The sequence below is a fragment of the Artibeus jamaicensis genome, unplaced genomic scaffold, assembly GCF_021234435.1.
Source record: "Artibeus jamaicensis isolate MK-2021 breed Jamaican fruit bat unplaced genomic scaffold, CSHL_Jam_final contig_414, whole genome shotgun sequence".
Classification (NCBI taxonomy): Eukaryota; Metazoa; Chordata; class Mammalia; order Chiroptera; family Phyllostomidae; genus Artibeus; species Artibeus jamaicensis.
Window position 1 is genome coordinate 3,774,450 of NW_026521822.1, and position 24,345 is coordinate 3,798,794.

Genomic DNA, 24,345 nt, shown 5'->3' on the forward strand with positions numbered 1-24,345 from the left:
ATACAAATTGAAAGTAATTAGGCAATGCAAACAGCAGGTAAAACAGACACAACAAGAGAGACACTTGTCAATTGGAAGATAAAACCAAAAGAGCTATACAGAATATAGTTCATAGAAGTTAAGAGGTAAAAAATGTAAAAGAAAAGTTAAATACATGGAAGACAGGATAGGGAACTCTGACATACATTAATAGAATTTCCAGAGAGCAATAATCAAAATAATGGGGAAAAGGCAATATTTGAAGAGATAAGGACTGAAAATCTTTCCTAATTATTGGAAAACTTTGATACTCATTTTCAAGAAGACCAATAATCACAAGTATAATTTTAGAAAGATAAATTCATATGTAAATATCTCACAATGAAGCAAAACACCAAAGAAAAAGAAATTTTAAATAAACGGCCATTGGGAAGGCTTGACTACCTAGAACATAAAGGCAGTTTGAATGGTGGTTAGTCTTAAAAGTAACATTGGAAACAATAATTACTTAATGCTGAGAGAATATAAATATCAACTTAGAATCTTATACCAAGAGAACATCTCTCAATATTGAGATAAAGGTATTTTCTGTTGAGCTTAGCCATCCTTACTTACTATGTGCTGCTGACCTTGTCACTGAATGGTTGTTTCACCTCTAAGCATTGCTTCTGCATTCTGGGTAGGAAAAGGGAAACAGAAAAGGGCAAGAAAGCATGAGGGCTGAGCCTGCTTCTTTTTTCCCCTGAAAGTCCCATTCATACTTTCACTTATGTTTCATTGGCTAGAATTCTATCGCATGAACTTCGCTTACTTGCAAGGGAAATATTGAATGAGCCACTAATTAATGATTTCTGTCATAATTGAGAACAAAAATGCTTTCTGTTCTCAAAGAATTCATAGTCTAGTGATAGAGATAGACAAATAAAAAAGATAAATGTAGAATTCCAGGCACATTCCCATAGTTCTTCTTATAAATTGAATGGAGAAATTTTATCATTACCATTTTAGGTCTCTGTTCTTTCCCCATTCCATCAATGAAACAACCAACTGACTTTAGTGAGCCACCTCTCATAATAGAAATTATACTAGTTCAGGGGCACAAAGAAAAATTAAATGTGGTTCCCATTCTGTAATGGCTTTTGACCTAGTGGAAGGTGTCAGGAAGAAATAAATTACTGGTACAAGAAATTATTACAACATAAATAGAGAAAGAGGAATAAAAGCGGGTTGATAAGTTAAACTGAATCCTCCCAAAATCATATGTTGAAGTCTTAACCCTCAATATCTTAGAATAGATAGACCTTATTTAAAGACAGGGTCTTTATGGAAGTAATCAAGTTGAAATGAAGTTATTAGAATGGACCCTAATTCATTATGACTGGTTTGCTTATAAGAAGAGGGAATGTGGATGCAGACATGCATTGAGGAAAGGCAGTATGAAGAGGCAGGAAAAAGATAGACATTTACAAACCAAGGAGAGCAGACTAGAAAAGCTGCCTCTCTTACAGCTCTCAGAGTGAACAATGCTGCTAACACTGTCTTTGGACTTCTAGCCTCAAGAACTGTGATACAACCAATTTCTATGGTTTAAGACACCCAGTTGGTGGTACTTTGTCATGGCAGCCATAGCAGACTAACAAAGGAAATGGTCAATCCTCTTTGAATTTACCAAATGGAGAAAATTAATAAATTTTAGAAATAATAAATAAATTTTAGAAATAAATAAATAAATTTTAGAAAACCTTCATGGATTATCTAAAGGCTGGGCTGTGGAATCAGTAGACACTCACCAGGTAAAGTTAGAGAAGGAGCAACAGGAATTCCAGTCAAAAAGAATGTTGAGTGTAGAGATTTAAAAGTGTAATAAGGTATGGCACAATCTGAGATAGCGCTGCAGCAAGAACATAGGTTTTGAGGTAAAGTTTCATGGAAAAGGAGACTAGAGTAGTAAGATGTCAAGATTAAGAAGGACCTTTGATTTCACAAAAATTATCTCTTTGAAAAATAAATGTGAAATAGAGAAAGTTACTAAGTTACCAGTTACTAAGAAAACTTAGTAACTAGTTTTGTATTGGATTGAGTCTCTTTCTGACTTCTTTGGTGCCATTTGAAGGAGACTTCTTCATCAGTTAAAAGTGATACACAGATGAAATTTGTCCCCTGTAGTCTCCATGCATTCTGCTCAGCACCTACTACACTTCTATGCACACTGTGTTGAGAAAATAGTTGCTGATGGAAATATGGAGCTGAACACTCAGTGTGCAATGAGGCTAAATAGCTTGAAATAATTTAATGATCAGAGAAATATACAACGAGCAAAGGGTAGATGTTTCTCTCTCATATCAATATTTCTCTACCCCTCTCTCTCCCTTCCTTCCTCCCTCTGTAAAATTAATAAGCATGTCCTTAGGTGAGAATAAAAAATATATAGAAAAATTTTTAAATTAAACCAACTCCCTCCTGCTCAATAAAATCCATCTAAATAAAATTTAGTGACAGTACTTCCTAACTATAATAAATGACTATAAATAAGCAATCTAATATGCAATGTCTTCAACACAAAATATAATTAACCTAGCATAACCTTTATATTTCTCATACCTTGAATAGGGATAATCAAAATGGCCATTACTCATAAAAGACAGCAGTCATTCGTTGCTGACTTTTTTCATGCTTACATTCTAAACTAATAATCCATTTTCATAAAGAGATTAAATTATAAAAGCAATTAAATAAGATAATATTTCACAAATCCTTGTTCCTAAAATATAGGATTCAGTAAGGCCCTGTAGCTCAGGGGTTACAGCACTGATCTTGTAAAATACAGGATGTGGATTGTATTATATGTGAGGGTCTTAAATGACTTAACACCATTTGAGAAATCTGCTGTCCATTTATTGTAAAGTCTGGATATTCTTCAATGCTAGGATACTTCTGTTTTTTCATATGTAAAACAAAAATAGAAGAAATATATGCCCACTCATCCAAATAAAACATGTTGGGATTAAAGCAAAAGTACTCCAATTACTCTTACTTAAATGTCCACTAAAATTTTTACATTAAAATGAGTAATTTTGCTTGAAAAGCCTGGAGCAACTCCCTAATAATGTTTGAGGATGATTCTCAGAGCTTAATAGATAGAAAGAGAATCAACACCAACTTTACTTATGGAGAGATTGATTTTTTTAAAATTCAGGACACTTCTGGAAAAGGAGAAACAGCCAAGGAAACAAAAGTTCTTTGGGGGAATGTTAATTGGGTATGAAAGTGAATATCACTGGAGTTGCTTTGGGGACTAAACTGCAAGAATTGTAGTTCATATCAAGGACTTCACACTAATTGTCACATCAGATTGGTGTCAGTAACAGATACAAAAACAGAAAGACAATGACAGTTAAAGATGGGTTGTTTTGGAAAATGTTGATAATAAGTAGACATTTATAGATGTAACTTTTATTAATTAATTGAAGTTGTGTTTGGCATAAAGTAATTACAGGCAATAATGACTTATTTATACATTTCTTATTATCTCATATTTAAGAAATGGCTGCACAATCACAATGATCAGTAGGGAGGAGGGACACCCCTGGGACCCAAAGAGCATGATTCCCAGGGTCTCCAGAGTCCCTTATCACCAGCATGAGGTGTTTTCCCAACTATCTAAATTGTCCTACCCTGATATAAATCTACTTTTTCACAAACTGAAAGGTTTTGCACTGTTTATTCTTTTATAAAAATAGATGAAGAAATCCATTAGTACTGTGTCTGAAAGATTTTTAACAGATTAGAAAATTATCTCCAATTTTTATAATAGTACAGATAGATTTTTAAAATAAGTTGCTTATTTTGGTTTTGGTATTGAGATCACATAACTAGGGAGCATTTTTAAACATCTTTTTAAAATTCTCCCTATAGTATATATTTATTTCAAAAGCAGATCATTTCTCACTTCTCATGCTGTGTTTATGTTTTTTAAAATACCAGCTAGCCCCCTATCAACCACTTGTCATGGTAGAAATGGTAAGCAATTGATGTCATTCATCTTTTTATAGTAGAAAGTAACTCACTACTCTAAAACTTAACAGCTCTTTTGAATAACTTGCCAGGAGATAGCCAGGTACCTCTTCATAGTACAAAAGAACTTTATGGTTGCAGGCAAAGACATGTGTCAATTGAAAAATGTCAGAACATGTAGCTGAGAATGAACTGACACAGAAAATGCTACTCATAACACTTCTGTCTTGTAATACCCCTGACAACGGTGGGTTACACAAACCTTTCACAGTGGACTAAGAGAAAACCAGTAAGAATCCATACATTAATGGTGAACTTTAATTTTTATAAGATAAATAAATAGAAGTTTGTTATGCTCACCCCTTGGGATGCCTGCACTCTATTTGAGAGATCATGATACCAAAGAGGCATTGAATTCAAGGTGTGTGGGAAATGGATCTTTGAAGGTGGATTGTGTTCATGAGCACCCTCAGGATATGCAGTCTGCCTGTGCCATTTTTTACTTGAAATACATTTCTCCATGGCAACTATGTTGTGATTCTTAGTGTCTTGAGTCATGTGTTAGGTATTTTAAAATAAACTATAACTATCTAACCCACAGCTAAACTAATTATTACTATATTTTGATTACATAATATAGTAATTTAAGTATATTTTAATCTACTTAATTTAAGATAGTAATTTTAAGTAGATTTTATGGTTTTTCATTTAAGATACTTTTTAATTTAAGATAATAATTTAAGTAGATTTTATGGTTTAGAAGCTAACCAGTGCCAGAATTGTTCTGATTATCATGGAAATGCAACCTGCATGGTAGGCCTTTTACTTCTTTTGTACTATGGTGAATGAGTTCACCTACTTAACCATCTAGGTCCTGAAATCAGGAATGGGCACAGATTGAGGCAATCAAACTTAATTTACAATTGGGTTGCACCAATAATTGTGGAGGAGAGTTCTAGGCCCTCCCTTTCCTACATATCACTATATATGCTTTCCCCTAAAATGACAATAAATGCATTAGACACTAAGAATGACAAAAACTTCTTTACTCAGGGTTTCTCTCATAGGTGTAGGGCAGTGTCTTTCTTCCATGATACTATTGACACTTGGGGCTGGGTAATTCACTGGTGTGGAGGGCTGTCCTGTGCAGTGCAGGATGTTCAGTAGTATCCTGGCCTCACTACCTAATAAATTCCAGTGGCACTCCTTCCCCTGATTATGACAACAGGTTGGTTTCCAAACATCACCATATACAATGAAACATAGATTCTTGAAATTAATTCATTCCAGAAAACTATTTGAAAACAGAGTCTCCTTTGTTGCATGAGAGACATGTGACTAATCATACAGATATTAGCACAAAATTGTTGTCAGGTAGAGAATCCATACCTGAAGTTTGGTTTAGATAGCTGAAACATTTTTTTCTGTGAACAGCTTCATTAAGAACTTAATTGTTTGAGAACCAAGACATTCAGGAACTGAGATTTGACTATTTTCCTGAGGGCAAGAGTCACTAGTTTAAAACTAAAAGAATCAGAGAGCTGTTGAATATTTTGCTGCCTTTCTTTTGCACCACACAACAAGGGCTAGATTTTTAAGAATTCCCCATGGATTCTTCCTCTTTCCCTTCCAAGATCCCAATCCTCTCTTCCTGATGTCCTCTTTTTAATTCCTTTTTCTCTTAGAATCATTACTTACTCTGTTTTCCTGGACATGCTATTCAACCCTACAAAGATGATCAACACCAAGTCCATTCATGTCTTGCCAGTGTAACAGTCTCCATTGCATAAGGAATATCAAGGCTTTTCTCCTTTTTCCTGTGTCTGCTGACTCTGCCAAGTTGAGGAGCAAACTCATTTCTTTTTTTATTTTTTATTTTTTATTTTTATTTTTATTTAGTTACTTTTCAAGTACATTTTTTTTTTAATCTATTTCTCCCATCCCCCCCCCGCCCGGTCTCCCCCCTCCCTCCCATCCCCCCCCCCCCCCCCCCCCCGTCCTCATCTCTGTGTCTTTCATACTTGTTCCTCAAAATCCCTCCCCCTTTTTCCCCTTAAGTTCCCTTCCCTCTCCCCTCTGGTCGCTGCCCACTTGTTCTCTATTTCAGCGTCTTTGTTTTTATTCTGGCAAACTCATTTCTCAGTGTTTATAGACCTGAGGGTGGGATGGGCACAGGAAAGGATCTGACTGTCTCTCACAATCTGTGCTGTTGCCAAGAAAGTTGGCATCACTTTTATCTCTTGCCTGGTTCACTACAATTAATTCATTGGTCTTTCTGCTTCTACACTTGCACCTCACCATCTGTTATATCAGTCCAGAAGCTAGACTGACCCTTATTACATGTGAATCAGATCATGCCACTTTTCTTTTCAAAACCTTGCATTTTACTCAGAATAAAATCTGATGTTTTAACAATGGTCTAAAGCATCCAACCCATGTCTCTGACCCCAGTACCTACTGTTTTTCCCTCCTTGCTTTCTCTGCCTCAGCTATATAGAAGTCCTTGTGGTCCCTTGATCCAGAAGGCATGTTGCTGCCTTAGAAACTCTGCACTGGCTCTTCCCTCTGTGGGGACAGCTCTCCCCTCAGCTATCCATCCAAATGGCTACCTCCCTAACCTCTTTCAGGTCTCTGCTCAAATGTTAGCTTCTCAATGAGGCCAATTCTGTTCCTCCTAATTAACATTGCAACTCCTTCCCTAACTTGCCCCAGCTTTCCTAGATCATCTAACCTACTTTCCTTTTATTTCTTATAGCACTTAACAGCTTTTAATATCACATATATTTTTAATTGTTTGTTAATTTGCCTCTATCTGTTTTGTTCATCAACATATCCAATGTCTAGAATGGTGCCTAATACATAGTAGACATTCAATTTTATTAAATTATATTTATTAAATAAATATGTGAGTAAAGATTGAATTCTCTTCCTGGTGGAAATAAGACAGAGAATGGAGAGGGTCTGCCTTCCAGAATTTGATGAAACCTTCGTTACAATAAAATAGGACAACCAAAGCACTCTTGACAGTTTGTGCCAGAGAAGTCCCTGCTGTGTAATGTCAAGCATAATATGCATTGAAAAGATTCATTATCTGAATACCCTTATCTGGTCTGTATCTACATTCATATTCTTCCAACTAGTACCACTTAAATCTTAGCTCTTATAACAATGGAAGAAACATTTGAAAACATTTACCTGCCTCAACACCTACTCAGTTTGCATGACAAAGCCTAAGTTCCCCAACTCCTCTAGAAGCAGGATACACATAAAGTGTGGATGAGTGATCTCTTCTCACCACCCCAAAAATATATTTGCAAACTTCTAGACTTTAGTCCTTTGTAAATTAGATCTTGACTAAATTCAAAATGTAAATTGCAACAAAAAACAAGACACTTTTGATTTTCTGAGTGTGCAGTATATACCAATAGTTTCTTTTTCTTCTTAGAAGAATTAAAGTTAAAGAAAGAAAAATAGAAGAGATCAACTGCAAAAGGTAAAGGGAGAAAACTTCACTTTCTTTTTGTTACAGTTTTAGTTCCTGGTGTTTGAATCTAGTGCCTCTAAGATAATGTCAGTTAATGTCCTAAAACATTGATCAAATGGCTACTGGTTCTTAATTTCAATCCTAGATTTTCAGGATCTATAGAAGTTTAATTTTCCATCTAAATAACTCATTAAGTTGATATTAGCTCTATTGTAAAATAAGCTACAAACTTATGTACCTTTATTATACCTAAAGTAAAACATATCAATTTAGGCAACATGGGACTTCTGGTCAAGAAGGCAGAGTCGGTAAATGCTGGGATCACCTTCTCCCATTACCACATCAAAATTAGAACTAAATTATAGAACAACTATCCTTGAGAATCACTTGAAAACTAGCTGAACAAAACTATAACTAAGGATATAAGGAAGCCATGTCAAGACTAGTAGGAGGGGTGGAGACATAAAAGAACTGGCCCCACACTCATGTATGACAGTTACAAATCAGGAGGGATATCTTGGTGGTGGAGGTCTCCCGCTAAAAAGTGAGGGTCCTGAGCCTCATACCCAGCTTCCCAACCTAGAGCACCAGTGGCAGGAGAGAGAGTCCTTGTGAAAATCAGCAGGGATTCTGTCTTCATGAGGTGCAGGCCTTCTGTAGACCTAGGTGTACTCTTAAAGAGCCTGAACACAAACTAACTCACTTGCCCTAAGGTTCAGCAAAGAGACAGCAGTTCCAAAAAATCAGTGACATACAAGGAGTAACTGAATTATCTGGCTTTAGGACGAGGGCTGAAGAGGCTTTATCCTCTGATTTATTTAAAGCAGAGGATAAAATCATATTTATAGCAAACATATTAAATAAAACAGAGGATATAGTTTGAGAGCTAAGGTAGCTGAAAACACCCAACTGGAAAAGAAAAAAGAAAAAAATAATTTCAGTGGGGACTGTTTAAGGGACCTCAAGGACAACATTAATCATAACCATATTCACATCATAGGGGTACCAAAAGGAGTAAGGAACAAGAGATTAAAAACTTATTTGCAAAAATAATGACTGAATACTTCTTTAAACTGCCAAAGGAAATAGACATACGAGTCTAGGAAGTGCAGAGTCCCAAACAAGATGAACCCAAAGAAGCCCACACCAAGACATATAATTAAAATGGCAAAGATCAAAGAGAAAGTCTTAAAAGAAAGAGAAAAGCAGTTAGTTACTTAAAAGGAAGCTCCCATAAGACCATCAACTGAGTTCTCAACAAACTTTTCTGGTCAGGAGGGATTGCATAAAATATTTAAAGTGATGAAAAGAAAGGGCCTACAATCAACCAGGCTCTAATCAGCAGGGATATCATTTAGCATTAAAGGAGAAAGAGCTTCCTAGATTTAAAAAATAAAAAACAAAAGAAGAAGAGAGAAAAGAAAGGAAAAGAGAAGGGAGGAAAAAAAGCCCAGATTCACCATCACCCAACCAGTATTATAAGAAGTGTTGAAAGGGTCAATTTCCTCAGCCAGTACCACTTCCTGCTGTTGTCCTCCACAGGAGGGAGCAAGGCAGGGTGCAACCAGACTGGCAGCTTTGGGGGAGGCTGGTGGTTCTCTGCATTGGGAGGAATCATCTCTGTGGGTCAGCTTGAGCCACCCCTGCACTCTGAGGTGGAACACATCTGTGTTATCAAGACATTCCCATGGCTGTACAAAAAGAACACTCTTTTTCAGTGAGACTTGGAAATTATGAAGAACTGTCTTTGTGAAAAGTTGACAACAATTTCTTTAAATCCCATCTTGTAGTGTTCTTTAAGAACATCCAGAAACCGTGAACAATGTTAGTAATGAAAAGTTTGACTACCATTTCTTCAATGAAGGTTTTACTGACAAGGACATTCTGGACCAAAAAGTAAAGCAAGATGGTTCTTCTGATGATAAGGATGCTTTCTATGTTGCAGACCTGGGAGGCATTCTAAAGAACCATCTGAAATGGTTGAAAGCTTTTCCTCAAGTCATCCCCTTTTATGCAGTCAAATGCATTGACAGCAGAATCAAAGTGAAGTCCTAGCTGCCACCAGACAGGATTTGACTGTGCCAACAAGACTGAAATACAATTAGTACAATCTTGAGGTGCCTCCAGAGAGGATTATTTATGAAAGTCCTTATAAACAAGTGTCTCAGATATGCTTCCAATAATGACATCCAGATGACGATTTTCAATAGTGAAGTCAAATTGATGAAAGTTGCCAGGCACAGCTGGTTTTTGTGGATTGCCCCGATGATTCCAAAGCAGTGCTGTCTCAATATTAAATTTGATGCCACATTACATGCTGCGGACTAGCCACAGCAGGGCCCAGGGACTCGCGAAAGATGGGCAAGGTGTAGGCAATGGGCAACAGATGACAACACGCCCCAAAGGACAATGAAACTCCACTCCATTTACTGCAAGTACAACCAGGTTTCTACATTTCCACTCTAGGTAGCAATCAACATCTGCAGCATAGCATGATCAGTTAAGCAGAAAAAATTAACACAAAGGCAACCAGGAAAAATACGAAAGTTCCCATCGACTCAGCCATAACAAACAAGGATCATTTTGACCAGGAGAGCCACAAACCAGACAATAAAAAATAGCTCCATGCACAGAACCCGGATGCCCCATTGTACATCAAAGTTTCTCAGAATTTGTCATGGGGCAAAAGGACACGCTAGATTGAGTAGAGGCAATAGGAAATCTACTACAAGGCCCCTGCGATGTCCAACCCAGCCATCCAGCCCCCTCCATCCAAAATGCCTCTCCGTGCACCACAAACTCCGACTCCCCAGCAACCACCTCCATGCACCCAGCCTGCAATAGCTATTTCTTTGCCTGTCCAATTGATATACATTCCCATTCAAGGCAAAGGAGGGGCTGTCACTCCAATAACTTTTAAACATACAGGGACTTTGTTCTCTGCTCAAAAAATTATTTTGTACTATTTCATTGAAATTATGCTAATAAATGAACCTGAAATACAAGTGTCTAACAATCCCACCACCTTTTGATCACCAAAACAAACATGTAAGATAGACAGGAAATCCAGCCACAGTTGCCTCTGCCTTGCAGGTGCATCTCAATGGTCCTGACCTTGTCAGGGGATGGTTGCTGGCTGGCTCCTGACAATTACAAAAGAGCAGGCCTCTTTGGTAACAGGCAAAAGAATTAAATATTGATGTAATCCATGTCAGCTTCCATATAGGAAGTGGCTGTATTGATCCTAAGATCTTCATCCAGGCTATATCTGATGCCCACTGAATCTTTGTCATGGAAGCAGATATTGGATCTGCTTGATACTGGTGATGGCTTTCCTGGATTTGAGAATGTAAAGTTCAAGTTTGAAGAGATTGCCATTGTAATCAACACAGCTCTTGACAAGTATTTTTAGTCAGATTCAGGAGTAACACTCATAGCTGAATGAGGCAGATATGATGTTGCATCAATTTCACACTTGTGGTTAATATCATTGCCAAAAAACTCCTATTAAAGGAACAAACAGGCTCTGAAGATGAACATGATTCAAGTGGAAAACTTTTATGTATTAAGTGAGTAATGGAGTATATGGATCATTTAACTGAACCCTCTATGATCATGTGCACGTGAAGCTCCTTCTGCAGAAGAAACCCTGACCAGATGAGTACAGTATTATTCATCCAGCATATGGGAGCCAACATATGATGGCCTTGATCACATTGTAAAGTGCTATGGTTTGCCTGAGATCCCTGTGGGGGACTGGATGCTCTTTGAAAACATGTGCTTACACCGTTGTTGCTGCTTCTACTTTCAGTGGATTTCAGAGGCCAACTATCTACTATGTGATGTCAGGGCTGACATGGCAACTGATGCAGCTAGTCCAGAACCAGAGAGTGGAATAAAATGGCACCCAGCAACCTATGCTTCAGCTCATATCAATGTGTAGATACCATTTTTTTGTAGCTGTTAGTGTGAATGTAGCTTGAATTAAGGGATTCAGTGGTACCATTTAACTTAATTATTGAAAGGTAATTGTAAATAGGGTTGGCACAGATGAAACAATATGGAAGCCTAGGGAATGGTGTCACACTTATCTGTGTTCCTATGGAAACTATTTGAATACTTCTTTTATATGGATTTTTATTTAATTTTTAAATATACTACTAAAGAGTGTCCTTCAGCTGCAGAGCAAGCATTTGTAGCTTGGCAGAATGGGCTGGCACCTCAGTGTTATGACCTGTTTTAAAAATAAAGTACCTTGAAATAATTAGGCATTGGGAAATTTTTAGTGTGTCCATTCTGCATGACTTGCCTTGCATGTGTTTTTACAAGTGGGAATTGATGTTTTAATTTCCCCCAAGTCTGAGAAAATTGTCCCAGAGGACGTAGAGTTGATGGTTTTTTGTTATTTTGAAACTCTATGGACATGTTTTTTTTTTTTTTTCTGTTGAGCATTTTTAATTCAAGTACATGAGTCCTATATGAAGTTTGCTGGGGATTCTCACAAGATCTAGTTTGTGCACATAGAAAGAAAAAGATGGATGAGAAAGGCTATATCCTTTGCTGCTGACAGGGACCAATATCTGCCTTAGTGGCTCAGCCCACCCTAAATGTCCACAGAGGTGGCTGTGACGTGGACTATCCAGAGCCCTTTGTTAACCAATTGTCCTGTTCCCATCACAGTCAGTGCCCAGGGACAGTGCATGAGGCCCTCTGAGCCCTGCCCGCAGAGACCAAGCACATTTCCTTCTCACTTTAACTTCACTCCCAGGACAAGTTGCAAAGTTACAAATAAGTTAAGAATATGGTGCAACATTTGACAGTTGCTTATTTTAATAAATTCAGCAACACTTTTAAAAAAAGTGTTAAAGGACTTCTTTAAGAAGAAGAAAAAAGATAAAAAATATAAATAAGAAAATATCACAAAAAATAGTTCTTGCTGAAAAAGGCAAACACATAATAAAGCAGTGTATCAACCAACTATAACTTAGTAAAAAGTTTTAAAAGCAAAAGTGAGAAGATTATGTGTAACTACTATAGTAAATTAATGAATACATACAAACATACAAATACAAAAAAGTAAAAAATAATGACAAAGACATAAACGTGGAGGGCATGTGTAAAAATAGGGATTTTAGAATGTGTTCAAACTAATAAAACAATCAACTTAAAATAGACTGCTATAAATGTAGCTTGGTATATACAAAGTACATGGTAACCCCAAACCAAAAATCTACAAGTGATATATATAAGAAACAAAGAGAAAAGAATCCAAACACATTACAGAAAGTCATCAACATACAAGAAAAGAGTAAGAAAGGACCAGAAAAGAACTGGAAAAACAATCAGAAAATAATTAAAATGGCAATAACTGATGTAATTTAAATGGCATAACTACAAATAATTATTAAATGTAAATGGATTAAATGCTTCCATCAAAAGATATAGGGTGGCTAAATGAATAAGAAAACAAGAACTATACATATGCTGCCCACAAGACCCACTTCAGAATGAAAATTACATACAGACTGAAAGTAAAGAGATGGAAAATTCCGTGAAAATGGAAACATACAAAAAAACCCCAAAATACCTTATAGCAATATTTATATCAGACAAAGTAGATTTTAAATCAAGGGCTGTAACAGGAGACATAGAAGGGCATCAATGATAAAGGGATCAATCCAACAAGAGGACATAACTCTCATGAACATCTATGCACCCAACAAAATACATAAAACAAATGTTGACAGACATAAAGGGAGAGGTTGACAGTAATATAGTCATACTAGGGGAGTTTAATACCACATTGTCATTGATGGGTAGATTATTCAGGCAGAAAATCAGCAAAAAAAAACAGTGACCTTAAATGACACATTAGAACAGATATATTTAATGAATATTTTTAGAACATTTTGCCCAAAGCAGCAGAATATATATTCTTTTCTAGTGTACATGGAACATATTCCAGAGTAGAACACATGATAGGCCATGAAACAAGTCTTAATAAACTTAAGAAGATTGAAATTGTATCAAGCATCTTATTTGACCACAAAGGTATAAAACTGGAAATCAATTACAAGAAAAAAAAGAAAAACACACAAACATATAGCTAAAGGAAGACTAAATAACATGCACTAAACAATGAAAGGGTAACAATAAGATCAAGAAGAAACCAGTAAATGCCTTAAGACAAATGAAAATGAAAACAGGACCTAAAATGTATGGGACACAGCCAAAGCAGTTCTAAGAAGAATTTCATAATAATATATTATAAGGCCTACCTCTTAAAACAAGAAAAATTTCAAAAATACACTTTAATCTTGCATCTAAGAAAAAAAACTAGAAAAAGAAGAACAAAGCCCTAAGCAAGTAGAAGAAATAAAATAATAAAGAACAGAGAGGAAACAGTACAAGAGATCAATTAAAACAATAGGTGGTTCTTTAAAAAGATAAACAAAATTGCTAAACTTTTATTTGCACTCATCAAGAAAAAAAGGAAAGAAACCAAATAAATAAATCAAAAATGAAAGAAGAGAAGTGACAACTGACACCACATAAATTCAAAGAATTGTAACAAAATACTTTGATATATGCCCGCAAAGTGAACATTCTAGAAGAAATAGATAAATTCATAATTATCTTCCAAGACTGGGTCAAGAAGAAACAGAAAATATGAAGAGACTGATAACTACTAACAAAATCGAATTAGTAGTAAAAAAATTACCAACAAACAAAAGTTCAGGACCATCAAATTACAAGTGAATTTTACCAATCATTCAAAGAAGAATTAACACCTACCCTACTCAAATTACTCCAAAAAAATTGAAGAGAGAAAAAGCTTCCAAGCTCATTTTACAAGGCCAGCATTACCTTGATTCCAAAACCAAACAAAGAGATAACAAAAGAAAATAGGCCTATATCTGATAAATATAGATGCAAAGTCCTTAACAAAGTATTAGCAAACCAAATTCATCAATAGATTTAAAAGATTATATACCATGGTTAGGTGTTCAATATCCATAACTCAATTTATTTAATGCATCGTATAAACAAAATGAAGAATAAAAATTATATGATCATACCAACAGAAAAAGTATTTGAAAAGAATGCAATATCTATTAGCATTTGAAAAACTCTCAGCAAAGCAGGAATAGATGGAACATAATAAAGGCCTTATATGACAAACCCACAGCTAACTTTGTACTCAATGGGGGGAAACTAAAAGTGGTTTCCTTAAAAATCAGGGTTAAGACAAAGATGTACATTTTCACTTCTTTATTCAACATCGTACTAGCACAGCCATAGTAAGTCCTAGTCACAGTCATCAGAGAAGAAAAATAGTAAAAGGAATCAAGTTGGAAAGCAAGAAGTAAAACAGTCATTATGTGCAGATGACATGATACTATACTATATGTAGAGTACCCTAAAGACTCCACCAAAAATCTATTAGAATTGATAAATTCAGTAAAGTAGCAGGATGCAAAATTAAAATTCAGAAATCAATTTCACTTTTATATACCAACTTGATTAAAGGTTTATATACCTTCTTGTCAGAAGGTCTATCATCAATAAATCAACAAACAAGTGTTGGTAAGGATGTGGAAAATAGGGAAACTTTGGGCACTATTGGTGGGATTACAAAATGGTGCAGCCATTATGGAAATAATGTAGAGGTTCCTCAAAAAATTAAAAATAGAACTGCCTTGTGACTAAAAATTCCACTTCTGGGTATTTATCCAAAGAAATTCAAATCACTAATTCAAAAGATACATGAATCTCTATGTTTATTACAGCTTTATTTTCAATAGCCAAGATATGGAAGCAACCTAAATGTCCATAAATAGACAAATGGATAAAAAAGTTGTGGTACATAAAATGAAATATTACTCAGACATAAATAAGAATAAAATCTTATAATTTGCTACAACATGGATAAATCTAGAGGGTATTATGGTAAGTGAAATAAGTCAGTTACAGAAAGACTAGTAACATATGATTTCACTTATATATGAGATCTAAAAGGCAAAATAAACAAAGAAACAGAAAAAAACTCATGGATACTGAGAAAAAACTGATGGTTGCCAGACAGAAGAGGGGTTGAGGGTCTTTGTGAAAATGGTGAAGGGATTAAGTATACATTGGCAGCTACAAAATAGTCATGGGGATGTAAAATAGAGTACAAGAAATGTAGTCAATAATATTATAATAACTATGTATGATACCAGGCAGATACTGGACTTATTAGAGTGATCTCATCATAAGTTGTATAAATGTCTAACCACCGTACTATATGCCTGAAACTAATATACTATTGAATGTCAACTCTAATTGAAAAAATAAAGCAAGTAATTTTTTAAAGAATAGAAGGAATAAAAAATGTAGCAATGAACAACCTCCATTGTGAACTTTGGAAATGGATAGTGGTCAAATGTTCTCCAAACAACAGTCATTTTTATGCCCCTACCACAAGACACTTTAAATATTCATATTTTATTCTAACAGGCTTGTCTGGCACTATCCTTTCAAGAAGATGAGTCCAAGAAGAGATTAGATGTGTAGGAGAGTCAATGGGTAACTCCCATGAAGGGCAACAGGATCCAATAAACCTGCAGACTGGAGGCTGCTCTGACCTCAGTGGAAGGAGACAGAGAAGGAAAAGCTTAGGACTCCAGTACAAGTCCAAAAATATTTCAGCCATGTTGGTGGGAAGTCTTGGAACCAAGCCTGCTGTTGCAGGGAGCCCCGCAGCTCCAAAAAACTGGCCTGTGTCAGGACCCCATGTGCTGAGTTGTTGGCTGGCAGCTGCCTGTGGGGAGTGCGATCTTAGAGAGTGAGAATGCCAAAGGGAAGGAGCCCCCATCCCAATTGCTAGTGGCATAGCCCTTTGAGCAGTTTATCGGTTTTAAAAATTATGTTCCTAATTCAATTTGCTTCCTTGTTTGTTAGCTTTCTCCTCCACCAGAATATCAGCCCCCTGAGGGCAGGGACTTCATTTGTTGTTTCAATCTCTGGCTCCTAACTCAGACCAGACACTTAGTAGGTATTCAGATATTTGTGGAAGGAATGATTGCATGGAGGGAGATCTCAGATTGGCAAATTATTATGTGGAAATAGGAATTCTGAAACCATAGGGTCAACTCATTCAATTACGATAATAAATATTTAGATATTTTCTTGAAAAAAAAGTAAAACATTAATTTTGATTTTAGTAATTTATAATATTTAATAGTTCTATCAGGGGCTAAATTTTGCCTAATGACAATTAACATAGAAATAATTTACTACTTTAGAAAGTAAGTACTTAATTGAATATTAAAAATATTTATGTAAAATATTATTTTCAATTATCTTCTTCTTGGTAATTATTGAGTTATATACCTACTTGAAAGAAAGAATCTATTTCTCTTTGTATTCCAAACATCTAAAGTGTTCCTGGTGCAAAATAGATGTTTAATGTAATAGTTGAATGAATAAAATAATTCAAATTTTAAAAATATTTTATTTAATAAGGAAATTCCTCAAAGAACATTTGACTAAAACATATGCTGTTAGGGTAGTCTGTTATCTGAATATAAAGTAATAAAGATGTCTTTAAAAAATACCCCCTGAATTTAAAGCTATTTGGCAGCATACTTAAATAGCTAATGTGTTCATAACCTCTAGCTTACTAATTACACTTTTGGCACTTAACTCTGAGAATGTGTTAATAAAAAACAATATAATTTAAAATAGCATCGTGTTTAATGCAACCTAAAATGACCACAGAAAGAAATAGTTATGTAACCAATGGCAACTGTTAACAAAATACTATGCAGATATTATATAATGGTTATATTTACAAGGCATTTTATAACATGAAAAAAAACTATAACACTGAGTTTATAAAGCTCTATTCTATATTACATATGAAATTTAAATACAACCAGGATAAAACTTATGTATAGAAAAAATACTGGAAAAATATTACTTAATTGTTATCTATGATTTTGTGTGGGCGCTATCAGGGTGTGGAAACTTTCCTCTTATCCCTTTAGTTCTTAGGTTTAGTCAAATAATTTAAATGACATACAGCAGATTAACAGGAGAAAATCAAATGTTAATATATGCCCACAGGGAATTCACATAGGCATGGAAATTTCAAAGACAGTGTGGCAAAATGAGGTACACATATATATGTCCTTTTGAACTAAGAAGGGAAAGGTAGGCAATTCACAGGTAGATGAGAAAGAACAAATGTTTGGTAAATAAATTATTGCAGGGTCACCCACAGACAATGGGACATAAAGGGGAACCTAGGGTACAGATTTTTGCTTGGGTCTTCCCTGTCTGCCACACTTAATTCATACAAGCTAAGGTGATTTAAACTAAGGTAAATGTGCTAAGCTTTCCTTCCCGAAGCAGCTTTCAGCCTTTTCTATATGAATTTCTGCACGCAGGTAAAGCAGGAGGTTAAAAAAAACACCTGTTCTTGAATTTGTTGGCTTTTAATTGTTTTCAGCTCAAAATAATCTGCATGCCAGGATGGCACTTTCTATGGGAAATTCATTCTTGAGGTTTTTTCTTTCCATCTTTTTCCCCTAAATTCTTTTATCATAGTGTATATTCTATCATCTATTGCCTGAACCATTGCAACCTACCTACTGTCACAACTGCATAGTTTTTTCATTATCTATAGATTAGCTAGAGTGATCTTCTTAAGTAAATTAAACCCTTCCTAAATTGGTAGGTTTTCTAGTTCAAATAGAATAAAATCCAAAATCTTTAACTAGTTGATAATAACATGCTTGATCCAACTATATAGATCCTATATTTATTGATTACATGTTTAAAAAGCATTTGCCATTTATTTTATAATTCTTCATTGTCTTTTGGAAGCAAAATCTTATTTATGTTCTTTTGTTCACAAAAATCCACTTAAATAACTTATAATCAATTACATTCCCCTTATAGCTTATTTAACTTGATAATGTTAGCAACTTTTGCTAATAGAACATACTCATATATTTCTCTCCTGTAAATATAGGTGCAAATAGGACATATCACCTTAAAGGCTGCTTGTAGTATCCACTAAATAAGGGAGTATGAGTGAATGATTGTCAAGATGGATTCATGTTAAGTAGGCTTTTTTCTTACAGATTATATAGGAAGAGCGAATTATCTGTAGCAAAAACCATAACTGTTTAAAAGATATTAATTAAATCAGTTGCTCTAGGAAAGTAAAATTAGAAGTTCATGACATTTATTCTGTTCCTACAGATAACTTATTTGTTATCTGTCTTAAGCCTGGAAGTGTTAGTAAATACCAGATACGAGGAAAACAAAGAAGGCTAAACAGCAGTCTGAAATAAAGTTGAATCTTTTGCTTAGTTCTAGTTCAGTGAGTCTCTGGAATGAAATTAAAAGCATCAGATAAGTGCTGTCTTACAGAAAAATAACTCAAGCCACATAAGCAATTTAAAATTTTCTAGTAGCTACATTTAACAAGTTAAAATGAAACAGATTAAACTAGTTTTTGATAATGTTTTATTTAACTCAATATCTAAAATATCACTATTTTAATATATAATCAGTATTAACATTATTGAGGTATATATTTTATTTTTTTGTACTCAGTTTTTAAATTCCAGTGCACGTTTTATATTCAAGAGCATCTCAGTTTGAACTATCCCATTTCAAGTACTTGGTAGCTATCTATGGCTAGTGGACACCACATTGGACAGCATAGGGCTGAGTAATAAGCCAAAAGGAGAAAGTAACTAAATAAATTTGTTTTTCTGGGTGGTTCCTGTTGCAAACTGTAAATACTTCTATGGGATTAGTTGCCTTCAAGTTTTGAGACAACAAAGTCAAGTAGCCTGCATTCAAACAGTTTTATATGAGTTGTCCAAGATTCCAGCCAGCCAAGATCAACCAGTGGACATACTTGATTGAATCTTGGCAAGATTTCTCTTTGTATTCTGGACAAATCTGCAATATGCCCCAGCCACATTGATCTTTAGTTAAGATGGCTGTGTACTTGATTATTCAATCAGGGATACTTTTAAAAGAGAAAGGAAGTACTCTAAATGATTACCCTGAGACAACAGGTATAATATGAGACTCAGCTGGCAAATCAGGATACATTGCCACCCAACTTTCAGTCAGCATTTCCATCTCTCAGAACTTGGGTTACTATCAGTATGCATGTATTTCTTCAGGATCTATGTAACTCCATAAAGATGAGCCAGTTCCCACAGGAGCCCCACATTCAAAGCCCTAAATTCCTTCTATAGAATTCTAGTTGTCATCCCAAGAACTAGTGTCATAGAGGGTCTTTCACTCCTATGTATAGTAACATTGCTCTATGCATTATGCAAGTTTCCTGTTTTACAAAAAGGATCTTGCTTAAATTGGGGGTTTAATGACAAATGGCTGTTGTCAGCTAAATGGCACTTCTTTGCACATCTTCCGAAGAGAGTAGAGGACTAGTAAACAACACTGTACATGCAGATGGCCAGGAGATCTCTCTCTCTCTTTCACACACACACACACACACACACACACACACACACACACACACACACATACACACACATATTAGAGAACTCAGCTGTGACAGCTGAGGGAAATGTCTCATGGGAAGTAACAGAGGCCAACCTCATTTCTGAGTGAGATGGAGAAAGCCCATGGGCCTGGAAAATTGAAGGTATGGAAATTATTTTAGTTTGACTCTTTAATTTGTTTCAAACATAGCATCCAAAATAGAAGATTAAAGTATTTCACTTTTTGATGCTGAGTACGCTGAGCTCAGACAAGTAAAAGACACAGAAGTAGGATGACTGCGATAGAACAACAAGAGACTGAACAGGAGGAACTTACCCTTATTAGCTCCAGGGTAGTTGGATAAAATTCCAGAATTAGGATTTTGTTGGTATTGTTGTTGTTTATGTTGAGGCTGAAGTATTTTATAAAATTGGAAAACAATGGGCTACAGTATGAGGTTATATTTAATGTAGAAACTGTATGTCAGAATACTCAGAGCAAAAATACATAAAGAAAGATTTAGAGGTTAGTGTGAATATTACAGCAAAGGTAATGAAAAGTGCAAAGGACTGGAGCCCATTCATTGATTCATCAAACATTTATTGAGTAGGTACTATGTCTTAATATTCTGCTTTAGGTTCTGGGATCAACTGTGAACAAAGTGGAGAAGAATTCTCTCTTCTACATTACAGAAGCAAGAAATTGAAAACAGAAAAGTAAGCAAATAAGAAGATAATTTCAGATGTATATAGGTATGAGAAGTAATTGTAACAGGGTCTTGAGAGAAGTATAAATAGGAAGAAATGAGGGTACTTTAAATTGTGCAGTCAGGGAAGGCTTCTCCAAGGAGGTGGTACTTAAGATAAAACCTGAATGTTAAGAAGGAGCCTTCCAGGTGGCAGGAATAACATATGCAAAGACAACTTGACCCATTCTGTACCAGGCATCATTTTAGGTACTAAAGATATAGTGTGGACAAATTAGGCAAAATTCTTGCCCTCATAGAGCTTATATTTCAGTGGGGGTGGAAAAATAAGCAAGGGCTAAATAGAAAAACTTATCAGAAAGGTAAGAGGCTAGGTTGAAAAATTAATCAAGGAAGGTGATAGATTTTGGCTCAGGGAAGGTTTCACTGAGAAGGCAGGAGTGGAGCAAAAAGACCTCTAGGAGGCCAGGAATAAGCCATGCAAATTTATAAGGGAAGACAAATGTTCTAGACAGAGGGAACAGGCAGTGCCAAGGCCTTAGAGAAGAATATGTGTAGCTTTGTGAGCAACAGCAAGGAAGCCAAGGTGGCTTGACTTTACCTCAGAACAAGATAAGACCAATGTATACTTAATATTAGAATATTACTCAGCAGCAATATTAGAATATGATGGGTGCCTTCAATGTGGAAGGAATCTTTTCATCCCCAAACCATCATACTTCCTGCACAGGGAAGCTCTTTCTCTGATAGTGGAAGCCCTATGTTTAGCCCAGGGAGATAGTGCTCACTCCAGGTAATTGTCTTCTCTTTTGATTGTAATGTATAAAGTAAGGTGCAAAACTGTCATTTTCTGGAGCATTTTCTCAATCCATTGAGATTTAACTTCCTGGCAATTGTCATTTTGGCTCAAATAAACTCACAAAAACTCTCTACAGGTTTGAATGTTTCTCACCTTGACACTAGTACAAATAAGAAACCATGCAGAGTTATTTCAGTATCATTGACTATGTTTCCTGTACTGTACTTCATATCCCTGTCACTACTCTGTAACTATCAGTTTGTACTTTTTAGTCCCTTCAACTTTTTCACCCATCCCCCCCCATTCCCTCTACCATCTGACAACCATCAAAATGTTCTATGTATCTATGAGTCTGTTTCTGTTCTGCTTGCTTATTTATTTTTAGAACTATTTTGTGTGGTATATATACTTCTACACCAGCTTTTGTTTGCTTGTTTCCATTTTCATGCAATATATTTTTTCATCCCTGTACTTTCAGTCTGTGCATGTCTTTTGATCTGAAGTAAATCTCTTATAGATGGGATATGTCCATATGTCTTTTGGTTGGAGCATTTAATACTTTTGCATTTAAGGTAATTGTTGATGTGAATTTATTGCCATTTTATTATTCATATTTTTAATCTGTTTTCTTCTTAAAGAACATTTAACATTTCTTATACTGTTGGCTTGGTGGTGATGAACTCCTTTAGCATTTTCTTGTCTGGGAAGCTCTTTATTTCTCCTTCAATTTCATTTTATTTTTATAATTTTTAATTGCATTTTTTTCCATTATCACTTAGTCCCATTATACCTGCCTATACCCTGCAATCATACCACACTGTTATCTATGTTCATAAGTCCTTTTTCTTTTTTGTTCAATCCATCCACTTCCTACCCTCCCTCCCCTTAGCTTTCATCTGGCTCTCTATGAGTCTGTTTCTATTTCGCTTGTTAGTTCAGTTTGTTCATTAGATTCCATATGTAAATGAAATCATATAGCATTTGCGTTTCTCTGACTGATATTCCACTTAGCATAATGTTATCCATGTCCATCAATACATGTCACAAAGGATAAAATTTTCTTCTTTATTACAGCCAAGTAGTATTCCATTGTATAAATACCCCATAGTTGTTTTATCCACTCATCTACTGATGGACTCTTGGGCCACTTCCATACCATGGCAGTGGTAAATAATGCTTCAATGAACATAGGGGATTTTATGTTCTTTTGAATAAGTGTTTTGAATTCTTTCAGATGTATTTCCAGAAGTGGAATTGCTGGATCAAAAGGCAGATCTATTTTTAATTTTTTGAGGTATCTCCATACTCCTTTTCACATTGGCTGCAACAGTCTGCATTTCCACCAACAGTGTAAAAGGGCTGCCCTTTCTCCATATCCTTGTCAGCACTTGTTTGTTGATTTACTGATGATAGTCATTCTGCCAGTATGAAATTGTATCTCACTGTGGTTTTAATTTGCATTTCTTTGATGGTTTAGTAACACTGAGCATCTTTTCATACGTTTATTGGTCACCTGTATGTCCTTTTTGGAGAACTGTCTATTCAGGTCTTTTGCCCATTTTTTATTGGTTTGTTTTGTATTGAGTTTTGTATAAATTTTGAATATTAATCCCTTATCATATGTACTGGCAAATATAATCTCCCATTGCGTGGGTTGCCTTTCTATTTTGTTGATGTTTTCCATGCTGTGCAAAAATATTTTAGTTTGATGTAGTACCATTTATTTTTTATTTTGTCTCCCTTGCCTGAAGAGATACATCTGATAAAATATTGCTATGGACTATTCTGAGATTTTGCTGTCTATATATTCTTCTAGGATTTTTATGGTTTGGGGTCTAGCATTTAAGTATTTGATCCATTTTGAATCTATTCTTGTGTGTGGTATAAGAAGGTGGGCTAGTTTCATTTTTTTACATGTTTCTGTTCGATTTTCCCAATGCCATTTATTGAATAAATTGTCTTTAGCTCATTGTATATATTGTTTCTTTTGTCAAAAACTAATTGACTATAAAGGTGTAGGTTTACTTCTGGGCTGTCTATACTGTTCCATCGATCTATGTGTCTATGTTTATGGCAGTATCATGTTGTTTTGATTACTATGGCCTATAGTATATTTTGATAATAGGTAGCATGATTCTTCCAACTGTGTTCCTCTTTCTCAGGATCACTGTTGCTATGTGGGGCCTTAGGTGGTTCCATATAAATTTTTGAAATATTTGTTCTAATTCTGTAAAATATGCCATTGGAATCTTGATAGGAATTGCATTGAGTTTATAGATTGTTTTGGGCAGTATGGACATTTTAATGATGTTAATTCTCCCTATCCATGAACACAGTGTGTGCTTCCACTTATTTGTATTTTCTTATTTTCTTTATACAGTGTCCTATAATTTTCTGATACAGACCTTTTACATCCTTGGTTAGATTTATTCCTAGGCATTTTATTCTTCTTGAAGCAATTATGAATGGGATTTAAAATTTTTTTCTCTTTCTATTAGTTAATTATTGGCATATAAAATGCAAATAATTCCTGGATATTAACTTTGTATCCTGCTACTTAACTGAATACATTCATTAGTTCTAGTAGTTCCTTGGTGCAGTCTTTGGGATTCTGTATATACCAGTATCATCTGCAACTAATGACAGTTTAACTTCTTTTCCAGTTTGGATGTCTTTTATTTCTCTTGTCTGATTGCTATGGCTAGGACTTTCAGTACTATGTTGAATAAGAGAGGCAAAAGTGAACATCTTTATCTTTTTTGTAATATGTTTTATTAATTATGCCGATACACTTGTTCTATATCCCCCCTTCATTCCCCTCCACCCTGCATACCCCTCCCCCAC

At 35.3% G+C, this 24,345-nt stretch overlaps 1 pseudogene; it reads left to right on the forward strand.

Moving 5' to 3' along the window:
- LOC119035433 (ornithine decarboxylase-like) overlaps positions 1-11,376 on the forward strand; it is a 53,218-nt pseudogene extending 41,842 nt beyond the window's left edge.
- The last annotated feature ends 12,969 nt before the right edge of the window (positions 11,377-24,345 follow it).